The 16379-nt window shown below is 50.9% G+C and overlaps 1 protein-coding gene across 18 annotated transcripts in view; it reads left to right on the forward strand.

The window, feature by feature from the left end:
- The window catches only part of ZNF536 (zinc finger protein 536), a 489082-nt gene that overhangs the window by 148624 nt on the left and 324079 nt on the right, over positions 1-16379 (forward strand). Inside the window, exon 2 of one of the 18 annotated variants that reach the window (XM_016935602.4) lies at positions 527-638. The exons of 16 other annotated variants lie outside the window; for them this stretch is intronic. The gene's annotated coding sequence lies outside the window, so the exon portion shown is untranslated. The remainder of the gene's footprint in view (positions 1-526; positions 639-16379) is intronic. One more of the 18 variants, XM_063800650.1, reaches the window with a different exon arrangement.

Below are 16379 nucleotides of genomic sequence, written 5' to 3' on the forward strand. Positions count from 1 at the left end.
GTACACACCCTTTTGCAAAATAATTTTTGAATAAAAAATTCTAGCCCTTTAAATTTATTATAATTTAGAAAGGGACCATCCGATGGTTAAAACTTTTCCTATAATTCCTACATTAATTCTCTCCATCACCCGCCCCCCCCCCATCTAATCTGACTGTACCAAAAGATTTGAAAACAAAGCAAAAACACCAACCAGACAAACAAAACAACCCACCTGCTTCTAAAGTAACTTTCAGACTCCCTGGGCAAAGCTTCTTGTCTCTTTCTGAAAGATGAGCGTGAATTCTGAGCTCCAGATTTTGCTTTTAATCTGTCCCCAACCTAATTGAAAAATTACCCTACCACACAAAGAAAACTCTGCATCGGGATCACCATGCTGATCCAATTGGGTTCTGCTTTTTGACTTTAGAGAAATCAAATTGTCTGGCGATTTGGTGACATGCTTGAATGTCCACCTGGGAGGAGACTAGGTTAAAGGTTAATAGCACTTGTGCTTTTCTTCCCCCCCACCTTTTTTTAAACTCCAGTAGAACGGAACTCTTCCCCACTGGCCAAGCCCTCATCCTGAATCCCTTGTCCAGCCTGGAGGTCTTCTGAGAGATGTCAGTTGGCACCTTTCCCCTGACTTGTCCCTGTGAGGTAAGGCAGGGCTGACACTGAGATTTTAGTTCTGTTGTTCTTTTTTTTTTTCCTAGAAATTCACACCCCCCACCCCTTGGTTAATGGCTCTTTAAATATTGAAATGCCTGGAAAAACAAAACAAAATAAAATAAAACGCAGCCTGTCAAAGAAATAAGAACAACAACAACAACAAAAATGTTGGTATCTTTTAGAATCTGTCTTCCTAGTGGTAAAAGTATATAATTAATAGGAGAATTTTCCTCCAGATGTGGCTATACTATAATAGAGCCTTATAAATGCTACAGAAAGAAAAATTGCTTGGAACGAAGGCGTCCTCAATGAGAGCACACCTGGGTCTGACAAAGATTGCATTTAGGGACTGCTGTGCTATCACAACGCAGAGAAAGACCAAGTCTCTGGGAGCAGCTGGAGAGAAAGCCCCGGCAAATCTGCATGCAAATAGCAGCACATTGTTAACTTAATCAGATGCCGAGGAAAGATGTGCCAGAATTCCAGGATGATCTACACACACGGAGGAGGAGCGGCCTGAGCTGCAGTGGGAGCCGGGGCCAGGGTGGGCCTCGGCAAGGTGCACGCGGCCCGGCCCCAGCCCCAGGGCCCCAGCCCACCCGCCGCCCGCCTGTTTTCCGGGCCTGCAGTCAATTCACCACATAATGCCCGATTCGCTCTTTGCAAAGATAGAAACGATAGAGCGTATTTCAATGGGATGGAAGCTTTATTATTATTATTTTTTAATGGTGATATAGGTATGGGCATTATTTCGCCTGAGTCCGTAACTCCAATTAAATAATATTTCTGCTTAAATATCCGGGTGCATGAAGATAAGAAATATTGCCCTGGAGTGTATAAAGAAAGAGTTTTTTTTCAATAAGAAAAGTAGTTCTCTATAGATTGAAGTGCTGGGTATAAATTGCACCTTAAGAAGAAGTGGAAGACACCTGTTATTTATATTTTATATGAATATTAATGGAAATATATATATCTTAAATCTCCATCTTTTAGTCTAGCACCGTAAAAAATATAAAGTAATACTATTTAATCACCCACAGCTTAATAGTGCCTTAGTTGTTTACTGCCATTGCACTAATTGCTCTGTACTAATGTGTTTTTCTGTGATATCCAGTAGTGCTAAGAGAACAGAGATCCATAACCAATTAAATATAGTGTTTTTTTAAATGTTAAAAATATATCTGGTGAGGCTAGAAAAGGAATAGAAACCGCCCTGAAGAAAGGCGCCTTGGCACCGCCTCGGTGCCCACCAGAAGGTGCCCGGATTGCCTCTTTTGCGCAAAGACAAAGGGGGTAATTTTTTGGCAAGAAAACAAACCCAAGGAAAACACAACAAACTGAGTGTTGTTTTTTTTTTCTTTCCCTCCTGCAACTTCTCGGACCGTCTCTGCCCTCTCTCCTCCAGAGAGGGCGAGTTTCATCCTGGAGGGAGGCCGGGGGAGCTGCGAGGCCACCCCCAGCCGGCGCCCGGGCGGATTGCGAGCCCCCGCGGGTCGGGCCGGGGGAGCGGAGGCTGGCCCCCCGCCCGGGCTGGGGCGCCTGCCGCCCGCGAGCCGGAAGAGCGCCCCATTCACGAGCAGGCAGCCCTGGCAGAGGGTTAATTGAGGATCATTGTTGTTGGTTCCAGGAGGAGCGAAGCGCCTGGAGATCGGGCGCGCGGGCGCGGCTCTGGGAGCGGGGGAAGGTGAGGGGAAATGGGACATAATGGCATTAATAATCATTACCAAAGACGGTGGGAGTAACAAAGGAATGCGTCTCCGAGACGCCGCCCAGCCCCGGGGTGTTTTCCGGCGCGGTCGCGGTGCAGGAACGCGAGCCCGGCCGCCGAGCCTCCCGCCGCCTGCGTTCGTTGGCGCGGCGCCCGGCGGTAGTGCCACCCCGAGGCCGAGCGCTGCCCCCGCCGGCCCGCGGCTGCCAGCCGGCCCTGCCCGCGCCCGGGCCCCGCGAGCGGCCGCACTTCACCTTACGGAGGGGAGATAATGAGATCAATTAGAGGCGCCGTCACTGCGCCGGAGACAGCTGCCGCCGCATAGTAATCACCGGCGGGCTGGGTGCGCGGGGGCTTCCCGCTACCTGCGCGCCGGCTGCTCCCACCACGCGGCACCGACCCGGGCGCGCCCCCGGCCCCTGCCCGCAGCCCACAGCCACACCGCGCACCCTACACCCTCCTTGCGCCTCTGCTGGGGAGCTCACCCCCTCCACTCGCACAGTGCGCTGCGGCCCGGGGTGTGGGAGGTCCCGGGACTTGGGGTGTGAGTGCCTGTGTGGGGGTAGGGGCAGGTGTCCGCTTGTGCGCGTATGGGCATGAGTGTACATGGCGTGTGCCTGGAGATGGGCGAGTGCAGGCTGGAATGTGCCGGCGTGGCACGTGTGTGGGCCCAAATAGATGCGTGTGTGACCACACGTATGTGTTCGTGTTTGCACCTCGTGTGCCTGTGTGTCTGTATTTGAGTGCTTACAGGAATGTGGGTGGTGAGTACCTGTATGTGGGTGCTATCTGTGCTTGTATGCGCGTGTGTGTGTAGGCGCGTGTGTGTGCATGTGTGTGTTAGGGATACGTGTAGATGTTCATTAGTGTGACTGTGTGTGCTCATGTGCCTGTGCACGTGTGTTTGAGGTTTGTGTGCATGGGTACCGTCTGTGAGAGCCATGTGTATATCTGCATGGGTGATGAGTGTGTGTAATGAGTGTGCGTGGGTGCCCACTCTATGTGAGTGTATGCCCATGTGTGTGCTTGATGTCTTGAGGCTGGGGACAGCTGTTGTAGCCCCCTCTCCCTCAACCCCTTGTCCTCTAGTGGCTCCATGGGTACCAAGGTTTCTTTGCCAGGCAGTTGTCCCTGAGGAAATTTCCAGTGCCCAGTCTCCCTGGTCCATACCTTGGCATCCCCTCTCCCCCAATCCCTATACACGCCTTTGTTGAGGGTGATGGTGATGGTGGCTCTTGACCTCCATCTGTGTCTTTGCCCTGGTGTATTTGCCTTTGTCGGCTGGCCCTGTTCCACCCCGCAGAGGGCGATGGTGTCTCTGACCTGAGCATAGAGGTGCCTTGCCATTTGCTCCACCCCAGCCCCCTGCCTCCCACTACTTATACCAGATAATGAGGCTGGGAACAGCCACCAGGGCCCTCACAGACCCAGGGTGTTGCAGCACCTGTCAATTTCACACAGATAGTCAGCACCCACTGGATACTCCGTGGGGCTGGGCAGGGCATCTGCTCACTTTCAGAAACAGAATGGGCCAGGGTCTGAAGAAGAGTAGGAAGCAGCTGTGGTGGGAGGGAGCTGTGGTGGGAGTGTCAGTGAGCTCAGGGCCTTTGCATGGGTTGTTTCCTGCCTGGAGGCACTTTTTTCCTGTGACTCTCAGCTCCACGGTGTGGGTTCCCTCTTCAGCACATCCTCCCTGACACTCTACCCAGCCAGTGTTCCCATTCAGTCACTCACGTTGTCCAGTTGACTCCCTTGACTGCCGCCTGGCTCCCCCATTAAAGCACATGTGCCTCCCCCTGCCCCGACCCCACCCCCAGGCTAGGACCTTACCTTCGGGTTCATTGCTGCACCCAGCATCTGGCTGGTTCTGTGTGCACAGTGGGTACGGGGCAGATGGCCAACAGGTGTTTGCAGGCCTCTGCTACTTGGCTGCCCTGTGGGCTCATAGTCCATCAGGGGAGGCCGGCAGGCATGCTGGGCTAGGGACAGGGCCATCCTGACATGGGGGCCCTGGAAGGGGATGGAGCTTCTCTGTCATCGAGAGAGCCAACGTGGCCTGACACTGGGGCAAAGATGTGAAGGAGAAAGAAAGGGGACAACTGACTCCAGACTTGCCCACTAGACTGAAGGCCTCATGAGGGCAGGAGCCTGGCTCAGGTTCTCGGGAAAGCTGGCATCCCCTCTGGTCTCAGAGCCTCGGGATGTGGTGGGAGTCCTGGATGTTACCTGTGTGGGCCACGCTCACAGAACTCATTGTGTTACAGGACCCCACCACTTACCCAAAGTTAGCCTTTGGGCCAGGGGTTTCCACACTATAGTAGCTTCTGTGGTCGCCAGAAAGATGTTACAGGAAAGAGGTCCCGATCCAGACCCCAAGAGAGGGTTCCTGGATCTTGCGTAAGAAAGAATTCAGGGCGAGTCCGCAGTTCAAAACAAAAGCAAGTTTATTAAGAAAGTAAAGTGGTGAAAGTACGGCTACTCGTAGACAGAGTAGGGCGTTCAGGAAAGTAAGAAAAGGAATGAGTCCACCCTAGGTCCAATGCTCGTGTATATAGGATAAAAAAGATCATGGGGAGATGTGCTCTGCTACAAGGGTTTGTGATAAGGGAGTAATTTTCTTAATTACTATATTTTGCAAGAATTGATTTTATTATCTTTAAAGCAAAATTAGGAATGCCTTTGTTCTCAAGATATTGGGATATTAGGATACTCCCAAATCTGGGTCTGTTGAGTAACCATTATCAATCTGCTCCCTTAACCACAAACATCTAGCGGCTAGGAATACCTCACTTTCTGGGAATGCAGTCCAGCAGGTCTCAGCCTCATTTTACCCAGCTCCTATTCAAGATGGAGTTGCTCTGGTTCACCTGCCTCTGACAGTTGGGTGGATCTTTTGTTGCCCAATAGGCTCCCAAGGCTACCCTCTCCAGCTGCTGGGAGTCTAATTTCAGCCCTGTCTCCTCAAATCTTGTGCCCCTGAACAAGTGATTTGGCCTTGCTGATGGTCTCAACACGGTCTGAGAGTCCCTGTGCTGTCTTCCCTAATGCCAAAATAGACTTGGCAATGAGTGGAGGATTCTTAGTCGCCCCAGCCTGGATGCTCTAACCAAGTTTGGGTCTTCTTTTTATGTTTTTTTAAAGACAAATTTTCACCCAGTCACCCAGGCTGGAGTGAAGTGGCACAATCTTGGCTCACTGCAAACTCTGCCTCCCTGGTTCAAGCCATTCTCGTGCCTCAGCCTCCCAAGTAGCTGGGACTACAGGCATGAGCCACCATGCCTGGCTAATTTTTGTATTTTTGGTAGAGATAGGGTTTTGCCATGTTGGCTAGGCTGGTCTTCAACTCCTGACCTCAGGTGATCTGCCTGCCTTGGCCTCCCAAAGTAATGGGATTACGGATGTGAGCCACCATGTGTGGCTAATTTTTATATTTTTAGTAGAGATGGGGTTTTGCCAGGTTGGCCAGGTTGGTCTCGAACTCCTGCCACATTTGGGTCTTCCGACACATGCTAGTGGTGCTGAATCGGGGTGGTTTGGCTCCATCTGAGATAATGGGAACATCCTGGCTGCTCTTGAAAGTTCTGCCTTAGACCCAACTGCATCTCCCTTGAGGTCTCTGCCCTTCATTGTCTTCTTTCCATCTCCTGCATTGCTCCAGCCTAGGTCCCTTTTGTTCTAAAGGAGTGGGACAGGAACAAAAACTGGTGAACTTTCTTACAGGAAAGAAAAGCATGAAACCTTGAGTGCCCCTTAACAAGGTGGGAGATGGCTTGTCTCTGTTCTGGACCTCCCGAAGTTGTTCACTTCAAGTTTTGACCCCCTGAGGGCCTCCTGTGTGCAAAATGCTATGCCAGTGCTGGAGGGACAAAGGTGTGGGCCTGTGTCTTGTCTCTCCCAAAGGATGTTGACAGGGGTCTGGATTTCCCAGAGTCCCAGGCATGAGGAGTATGGGGAGGGGGTGATAGCTCCAGTCCTGTCCAATGCTTTGGTCCTGAAGATGGGCAGTTGGAAATAACACATGTGCCGTCACCTTGAAAACCTCGGTCAAATATGGTTTGAGATATGGAGGTGATGGTTATTATTTTTATGTCCCAAATGCGATTGGTTTTGAAGTTTGTGTATTCTCCTGACTAGAGCTTTCCTGACAATACCATGGGAAGGTTTGAGTAAGGCATCCCTCTCCCACTTTTGTTTGTGAGGGTCCAGTTGGTCCTGGCCACTTCCTGAATGGCCCCTGTGTTGGGAGCTCCAGGTGAGGATAAGAAAGAGAAGCCAGCCTGAGCTCTGTGCTGCCCGGCATGATGACAGTGATGTGGTCTTGATTCTTTGAGCGTCAGTCATGGTTCCCAAGTCTGGCAAAATGGACTGCTGGCTGATGTCTTCTCCACTGAGCCTCTGCAACCCCAGTGCATCATGGGGGTGTGTTGAATGCTTTCTGTGGGGTTGATTCCTGTCGCCATAAGGAGGATGGGGTGGGGCAGGGATGTATCATCGTTGCCAGGAGATCTGACAGGTGGAAGGGGTGAAGGGTGGAGAGGATCATGGGTGAGGACCAGAAAAGGAGGGGTGGGGCTTGAGGGTAGACAAGCGGAAGGGCTGGGGGGTGTGGTGGGCATGCGGTGGGAGGTGGGAGGATGCCCAAGTAGGCTGCCCAGGGGTGGTGCAGGGTGGATGAAGGGAAGAGATGCCATAGGTGGGAGTACTCATTCCACTGGCTGCAGGGGATGCTGTAAGGGGTGCTGATGCAGCTTTGCAAAGCCACCAAGGCATGCCTGGGACCTACTGTGACTGCCCGTCACTCAGGAGCTTTCTCTGTGCCAGGCACTGTGCTAAGTGCCCTACTTACCTTGCCTAATTTCATCCTCACTGGGGAAGTCCTGGGGAAGGAGCTGAGGCTTTTGATCTGTGAATGAGAGAGCTCAGATCCAGAGGGGTAAAAATTTGCCAGATGTCACAGAGCTGGCCAGCGATGGAGCAGGGACTTCTGAGCCCAGGCCACCACCGCCGAGGACATGGCCACTCTTCGTGTTTCCTGCACAGAGCAGCTCCAGCAGGGAGCTGAGCTGAAGACCCCAACAGAAGAAGTCAAGGCAAAATATAGCCCAAGTCCTAGTGCATTCTTCAGGGAGGGCCTTTCTGTGAAAACAGATTTTTTTTTTTTTTTTTTTTTTTTTTGCCAGCCGTCAGCCTTTTGTCCCATTTTCACATGGCCCAATTAGACAATTGCACCCCCTAATTAGCCAGCCTTAGGCACTACTTGTTGCCTGCATAGAAATTCACACATGGGGTTAAACGTTGGCAGGAAACTTCGTCCTTGCAAATGGGAGCCGTGGTGTCAGTGTTGGAGACGGGCCACCCTGCAGTGCATGGCCCAGACCATGCTAAACCCAGCCAGGCCCACAAGCACCCCCGGAGAACCCACGGCTCGGCCCTGAGACACTGTGAGGCCACGTGAATCTGAGTTATCAGTGGCCAAAAAAGAGGGGAGACACAGAAGAGTCATAAATGTTAACTTTTTTAGCACTCTGTAATTCCAAAGTGATTCAACTGATTTGTTTCAAACTCTGCAGGAAAACCCAGCTGTGGCATCAGATGTGAGCCCTCTCAGACCAGAAGGAAATCTCTTGCCCTTCGATGCTTAGCCTTAAGGCAGTGAGAGGGAGGAAGCTGTGTTCTGATTTCCCTTAGAAGTGCAGCTTCCTGAAGGAGGAGTGTGTGGCATTTTCCAGAAGACTCAGGTCTGGCTGCTTCTCAGCAAGGAATGGTCCTGAGTCCACCCAGGTGCCCGATGCGTGTTTCTTATTTATTTTAAAATAAATTTATTTATCTAAATTTATATATTGTTACATATTTTTAAATTTTAATTTTAGAGACAGGGGCTCACTCTGTCACCCAGGCTGGAGTGCAGCCATGCAATCACCGCTCACTGCAGCCTCCAACTCCTGGGCTCAGGTGATCCTCTGGCCTCAGCCTCCTGAGTAGCTGGGACTGCAGGCATGCACCACCATACTCAGCTAATTTTAAAATTTTTTTGTAGAGACAGGGTCTTGCTATGTTGCCCAAGCTGGTCTTGAACTCCTGGCCTCAAGCTATCCTCCTACTTCAGCCTACCAAAGCACTGGGATTACAGGTGTGAGCCACCACCATGCCTGGTCTGTATATATCTATCTAATAATCAGCACAAATCATGCCCCCAGAGGGAGCTAATATCTCTTGATTAGATCAATGCTCCTTTGCATCTCCTATGTGCCAGGCACTGTGCTGGGGACTGGGTGACAGGCAAGGTCCTTGTTTAAGTTATGGGGAGGGAGAAGGCAGGGGTGGATAGAGGCTACACAGTCACCTCATACATGAACAGGATTATTCTCACTGGAAAAAAGTGGAATGTGGCAGGGACAGGGTGCCTCATTCAGATGGGGTGGTCTTGGGAGGCCTCTCTAAGGAAGTGACGCTTGATCTGGGACTGGCATGGGAAGATGGAGCCAGGCTTCCAGACAGTGGGATCTTGCAGGGCACAGGTCCCAAGGAAGGAACAGGCCTGGCACGCTGGAGGATTTGGGGCTGGAGCATGAGGGACCAGGGAGGTGAGATGGGAAATTAGGCCATAATGGCCCCAGGTCCCAGAGCCTTTGCACCATTGCAGGCTGGGGCAAGGGGCTAATTCCAAGGGCCATAGGAAGCCTCAAAGGGTATGGATGCGGGGTGGTTGATGGGGAACGTTGTAAACAGGCTTTCTTTCCATGGCAGGGGACAGTGCAAGGGACAGAAGCGTTCAGAGTCTGCAGGGAGGTGGAGCTGACCGGAGCGATCTATGTGGTTCTGTGTATTTCATCTCTTGGCCTGTGTGTCCCCATCCTAATATCCTTGAAGTATCAAAGCATTGCTAAATAAATACCCATGAAGTTTGCTACAGGGGAAGCCAGCAAATAGTTCTTAATTTAAATTCTTGTTTTGGAAGAGAACAAGCAGAGAGAAGAGAATGCTTTCCATTCCCTGGTTTAAGTCTCAATGAAAATGGCCATGTGAGACATTTTGGGTAAAAATGACCTTCTTTGGCTCCCATTTTGGCTGATGTGTTCCCTTCTTTTCCACGGATTGCTACCTCCCCTCCCTGCTGCCCCCGCCTGCAAAGAGACAGCTCTGCATCCATGTCCCATTTCCGTGTTATGGCTAGCGACAGACACAGTTATTAGAAGAAAGTTGTCCGATTTGAATTAAGCATAAACATGTCAGCTTAGTGGTCTGGACACCTCGTAAGTCCTTGTGCATCATCTGTGCAAAGCTCTTATTTGATGGTTTGATGAAGTTTCGGCAACTGCATGGTCTATCCAGTGCCTCCCGTGCTTTTTCTCCAAGACATTTGGGTGGAAAATCCACAAAACAATAATAGATCAATACATTTAAATTAGAACTTTCAAAAATTCAATAATGGTATTTACAAATTAATAAAGCACTGTAAAGAAAATATCTGCACTTCTTTATTTAGGGATACAGTTAATTTTTTCATTGATTAAGCATTCTTTTGGTGGATGGGATGTGGGCAGGGAATTTTTTTTTTTCTAAGAAGGAAGTTCTGTGTGAAAACTAGAAGTATTTGCGTGTTTTTGGTCCCACTTGTAAGTTACTAATGCATCACCCAGACAAAGGCCGATAGTGAGGGAAGGAAGTATGGCTTGGCTTGGCAGAAGCTACCGCAGAGGTGGAATCCACTGGATCCCATGTGATCTACATGGTTGTGATGAGGATGGAGGGAAGGGCAGGTGTACAAATTCCTGCGGTGGGCGGCTCTGACTTCTGAAGCACACAGGTGTTAACTGTGTGAAGGAAATTTGGTATAGGAAATTATCATTTAGCAAACATAAACCAGGGAGCTACTCTTCTTTGTGCAAAAGAATTTCCCATAGAAATCCTTAAAATTAGCCCAGATAGTCTTGCACAATTAAAATCAAATATATTTCTTTTTCTCCTCCTAAAAACAACAAACGTGGCAGGTGTGGTGGTCCACGCCTGCAAGCCCAGCACTTTGGAAGGTCAAGGTGGGCGGATCACCTGAGGTCGGGAGTTCGAGACCAGTCTGGTTAACATGGTGAAACCCAGTCTCTACTAAATGTACAAAACTTAGCTGGGCATGGTGCTGGGCACCTGTAATCCCAGCTACTCGGGAGGCTGAGGCAGGAGAATTGCTTGAACCCAGGAGGTGGAGGTTGCAGTGAGCTGAGACCATGCCACTGCACTCCAGCCTGGGCAGCAGAATGAGACTCTGTCTCAAAAACAAAGAAACAAACAAACAAAAAAAACAAATGCAACTCAGGTTTTCAAGACTATGCCTCCTGTATCCAGGAAGGTAGATCTGTACCTTGCTAAGGTCTGGGGTCTGCCCAGTTCAGATGGTGAACAACTGAGAAAGAGTTGCTGACAAGTTCCAGGAGGCCCTGTGGAGGTGGCTGCACCCCACCAACCACTCTGCTAGCTGGAGGTGGACACAGCCTAAACCATGTACACACCTGCATGCCTGTGGCCCCAGGGCCTGCTACTCACTTACTCCTCCCCTTTATCCTCTCTTCTTCTGCCCACCTCTTTCTTTCCCTTTCTTTCTTTCTTTCTTTTTCTTTCTTTCTTTCTTTCTTTCTTTCTTTCTTTCTTTCTTTCTTTCTTTCTTTCTTTCTCTTTCTTTTCCTTCCTTCCTTCCTTCCTTCCTTCCATCCTCCCTCCCTCCCTCCCTTCCTTCTTTCCTCCCTCCCTCCCTTTCTTCTTTCTTTCTTTCCTCCCTTCCCTTCCCTTCCCCTCCCCTCCCCTCCCTCCCCTCCCCTTCCCTTCCTTCCTTTCTTTCTTTCCCAAAATATTGATTAAGGACCCATGGCAGACCACAGTCTGTGTTAATGCTGGGGGCCTGGTGGTGAAGAGGGTGTCAAGGCCAAGACCCTCTTGTGGATGCACGATCCCAGTGGGCTGGCACAAAGTGGACACCCAGTGCTTTTCCTATTGAATCATGTCCTGGGTGGGACCCTGCTTTGGTTGCATGGGACCTTCAGGCATGGATGTCGGTCTGGACACAGGATTCTTCTTCCTGCGTTGGATGGAAACCAGAAACCCCTGTGGAGCATGAGGGTCAAAGGTCATCCACTTCTTGCACCCTGAGGGTTGAGAGAGGAGGAATGGCTTGGAATAGGGGTACCAAATGGTGTTTAGAAAATATGTGTTCAGCCAGGCATGGTGGCTTACATCTTTAATCTCAGTGCTTTGGGAGGCCAAGGTGGGAGGATTGCTTAAGGCCAGGAGTTTGAGACTAGCCTGGGCAACAGAGCAAGACACCATCTCCACAAAAATAAAATAATTATCCAGGCGTGGTGGCATAGCCTGTAATCCCAGCTACTCAGGAGGCTGAGGTGGGAGGATCCCTTGAGCCCAGGCAGTCTAGGCTGCAGTTTGATCACGTCACTGCCCTCCAGCCTGGGCGACAGAGTGAGATATTGTCTCTAAAACAAAAAAAAAAAGCAAACAAAAAACCCAGCTCCACCTCCCATTGGTTGCCAGTCCTTGTCACCTGCAGGATAAAGGTCTAACACCTGGACTTGATGTTTGAGGCCTTCCCTGCAGCAGCTGCCCCAGGCATCCTTCTCTTTCATTCAGGGTAGGAAGGGCCTTTCCAGGAGCAGGAGCAGCCCTGAAATCGGGTGGAAATGGACATGAGGAAGGAAGAGCCGGTGGTGGAGTTTGTCTAGCAACCGCCCAGAGACTGAGGGAGGTGATGACCCGATGGGGGTCAGTGTGGGTTGTGGTGGCTGAAGCGGGACCAGGGGCCACCTGCCTGGGGCCTGGGTGCCCTGGGAAGCAGTGCTGGTTGCACTGGGGGGACAGCTGCCTGACGGGTGTCTCCCTGTGGGCTGGGTAACGACCGTTACCCTGGTTGCAGTGCTTCCTCTCTTCTCCTGGAGTTCCTGACTGTCCTCTGTGGCCTTGTCCTCATTGCTCTTCCCTGCTTCACCCACTGGTTCCAGTCCTTGTCACCTGCAGGATAAAGGTTAACATCCGGACTTGACATTCAAGGCATCTCCCCAGGCATCCTTCTCCTTCTTCCAGACCCTGCATGACAAGCTGCCATCTCCCAGGGTATGGGCAGGACACACCTGTCCACCCCTGCGTCTTGGCTTTTATTATTCCTTCTACCCATATTCCACCTACTTCTCCCCAACTTTTCAGACTCGATGGTTTACCCCAGGTGCAACTCCGCCTCCATCATGAATCTCCTGTCTTCTGAAATCTGCATGTGCGCACTGCCTGGAGGTCCCTTCAGTGATGCTGCTTTGGGTCCCCAGCTGGGTGGAGCCACAGCCACACAGAGCATCTGGGGCTTAGTGGGACCCCATGGAGTTATCTGAAGGAGTGGCAGTGCCTGGATCACTGAGCTGGCAGACGGACATCAGGGATCATGTGGCAATGTCCATCTGTCTCACTCCTAACTTAAACTTCGATTTTAAAAAATGTGGCCCAGAGCATTCTGATGTCAGCTGGTGTTGCATCCAAGGCCCCTCAATACTGGTCCCATCCCACCTTCCCAGCTTCATCTCAGGCAACATCCTCCCATCCCTCAGCCCTTTGCCTACACTGTCTTAGAAAGCCAGCCACTTTTTCTCCTTCATCTCCACTCCAGAAAACTCCCATTCATCCTGCAAGAGCCAGCTGAAAACTCACCTCACTACAGAAGCCAATTCTCACGCTGCTCTGAGTGGAGTTAGCCCCTCACTCAGCTGAGCTTTCATCTCTGTTACCTGTGACTCCTCTGACCATGTTATTGTCTCTCTACAGTCTCTCTTTATGAATGTCTGCCCCTCCTGTCTCTTACCTCCTTTTTTGAGATAGGGTCTCACTCTGTCACCCAGGCTGGAGTGCAGTGGTGTGATCATGGGTCACTGAAGAGTCGACCTCTCTGGGCTCAGGTGATCCTCCTACCTCAGCCTCTCAAGTAGCTGGTACTACAGATGCATGCCACAATGCCTGGCTATATTTTAAATGTTTGGTAGAGAGGGGGTCTCAGTATGTTCCCCAGGCTGTTCTTGAACTCCAGAGCTCGAGCGATCCTCCTGCCTTGGCCTCCCAAAATGTTGGGATTATAGGCGTGAGCCATGATGCCTGGCCTCTTGTCTCTTCTGACATGTAGTGGGTCTTTGGTCTACACTTGCCAACCTCGATATCTGTAGGTCCCTAGGGCAGGGCCTGGCGCACAGCCAGGGCTATAGGTATTAGGTATTTACCTGTGGCTTTCAGGAACCGATTTTTGGTGAAAGACACTTGGAAATTAGCCCTGCGTTTCACAGAACGCTTCTGTTATAGTGGAAACAGTGGCAGTGCTTGTCTGCGGGTCGCCGGCATGGGCAGCAGGGGACTGCTTCCGAGGGCTTATCCAAAGTCACAGCCTATCAGCAATTTTTAAGATAACACGTTGACATCTGTGTGTTTAAGATTCTGATAAAAAGATGCTAGAGGAAGCAATGTGCAGACGAGAGTCGGTCTATTTGATGTGTGATTGAAGTGTCAGTGGAGACACACAGAGAAAAGGTGTTTGGTCAAAGATGAAGCACCGTTTTCATGCTGAAGATCTGCCCTCACTCATGGGCTCCAATGTCCCTTGGCTAGAACCTGTCCAGGCCTCAGTATGGTACCAGAGGGAGGCCTGGACGTGGGGAGAAAGGCAGGTGCTTAGCTGATACTTGCAAAGGAAAATTTGCAAAAGGGGCTGTAACAGAGCTGTCGCTGGTTGCAGCCTGACTTTGAATCTTGCTCTGAGCAGGACCGTGGGGACCCGAGACTTCTGCAGCACCTGGTTGCTGTGGGCTGGGCCCCAAAGACCCCATTCAGGGAGGCTGATGCCGGGGCCATGCTTGAGAGATGCCTGGAACCTGCCCTACCGTGGTTGACGGCGGTGAGGGACCCACTGCCTCTTTCCAAGCCATTTATTGCCACTTACCACGAGCTTGGCTTACATCTGCTGCTGAGAGCAGAGCGATCCCAATTTGGAAGCCGTGGAGGCCGTTTTTCACCCACACTGACATAAGCCATGACTCTCGAAGCTGATGACACACTTGAGATAAGGTCAAATGCTCAACAGAAAGGGACATTTGTTGCTTAATCCCTGTTTGCAGAGAGGCTGCAGACACTAATGGCTGGAGGAATATGTGGTCCTTGTCCCCAGGGGACCTGGCTGGGAGGCAGGGCCCTCTCCACTCCATCGCTTGGAAACTACTTACCCTACTGCACAGGATATCAGGGAAGAGGCTTGGAAAACCCAGCCTAGAGAGGGGACTTAGACCCTGCTTGAGGGATGGGGATGGGGAATGTTCTCGAGACGTAGGTGTCCAGGCTGGTTGGTCAGTGGGCTTTGGGCCCTGGAGGGGGCTGTGTGATGAGCCAGGCACCAGCTGGGTGTCTGTGTAGATAGGATGGTCCATAGGTGGAGCCCCTTAGAGGTCTTCTTCCTGCTTCCCATGTAATCTCCTGTGGCTCTCAGATTTTGAGGTCAGGTTTTGAGGCTGTAAGAGGTGCTGATTTGGCCAGGATATAAGTACTGGGAGAAACACGAGGGGAAAAGAAAAGACAGGGGCGTGTCTGTAAGATTTCCCGGGGGAGTGAGTCAGAATGAACGGTGGCCTACTTCAGTCAACCTGAGTTAAGATAAAGAAGACCATGGATCGCCTTGGCCTGGGACCTCAGTCAAAGTATCCGTATGGATTTCCTTTCTGGGTCTTGGTGCTGTTGAGGGAGGTCATGCGACTTTGCCTAAATCAAGTTAGATCTTTCTACAATTATGGATACTTGGTGGGGTGAGGCAGAGGGCTTGGAGGCACCCTCCAGAAGCCTTAATGGGGGCGTCCCCGCTCCTCCAGCCATTGTGACCACTTTGTAGGGTTTATTGCCCCAGCCCTCATGGTCCACTGGAAGGTGGGAGTTCCACCCCACAGAGACCACCCAGCGGTGGCCATGCCCAGGGCTTGCCATCCAGGTGCAGAGCCCTCCACGATCGCCTCGTCCCTCCTGTGCTTGGCAGGGCTTCTTCAACTTCTTCACTTGGGGGAATTTTCCAGGGCAAGCCAGTGTTGTAGGTCTAAACCCTCACGGTGTTTTCTTGCATGCCAAGGCTGTTGGGAGAAGCTGAATGTGCCGTTATCAAGAGACCAGTTCTTTAGAAACAAATGCTGTGATTTTCAGAATTAGGATGGAGTGTAAGATTCCTTCCTTCTTGGTTAATTTATAGTAGCCAATGGGAAGACAGAGAGAGATTCCTTTATGGGCTTCCTCCACTTTCCAGGCTTAAAATCATGTGCCGGGCCCTTCTAGATCTCATTCAGACAGCTGGCAATGGCCATTTATGTAGGGTGAGCTGACCAACTGCAGGGGGCTCTATTTCCTGGAATTCTCCCCTACAAAGCAAGTGTAGCCCCTTCAGGAGGTGTAAAGGCTTGACGACCTGTGAGGAAGGAGGGAGTCCCATGCCCCATCTCTCTTGATTTACCAGGCTCCTCTTACCATGAGCCAGAGAACACAAGACTGAGTGTCAGGCCTGCCTGTTTCCTTTCCTTGGGTGTGGGACCCCCCTAGTGTGAGTTCACCCAGTCCGCACACGTTCCACGTGCCTCCACGAAGCCCAGGCCTGGTTCTCCAATTTCCAAGTAGAGTTCTGGTTTGCGCAGCTCTTCTACTCAAAGGGGGTATGCGGAAGGCCAACCATGTGGTTGGTGATACTCGTGTATAGGGTACATTTGGGGAGAGGTTTCCTGGGAGGGCGAGCACTTGCATAGAGGGTTATCTTAGTGCCCTTGAAAAATCTAGCGACCATAGATGGGACCTTGCCTCTCCTCTACTCTGGACACGAGACCCTTGTAAAAAAAAATTCCCTTTTTGCTCAAGATGCATGCTCCTCACCCATGGATTTTTAAAAAATCTTGTCCATGCTTCACAGCTCAGAAATCTCTTAACCTGTTCAGTACAGATACGACTAGTAATGATTTGTCCCCAGGGGCTGTATT

Source organism: Pan troglodytes, chromosome 20, assembly GCF_028858775.2.
Source record: "Pan troglodytes isolate AG18354 chromosome 20, NHGRI_mPanTro3-v2.0_pri, whole genome shotgun sequence".
Classification (NCBI taxonomy): Eukaryota; Metazoa; Chordata; class Mammalia; order Primates; family Hominidae; genus Pan; species Pan troglodytes.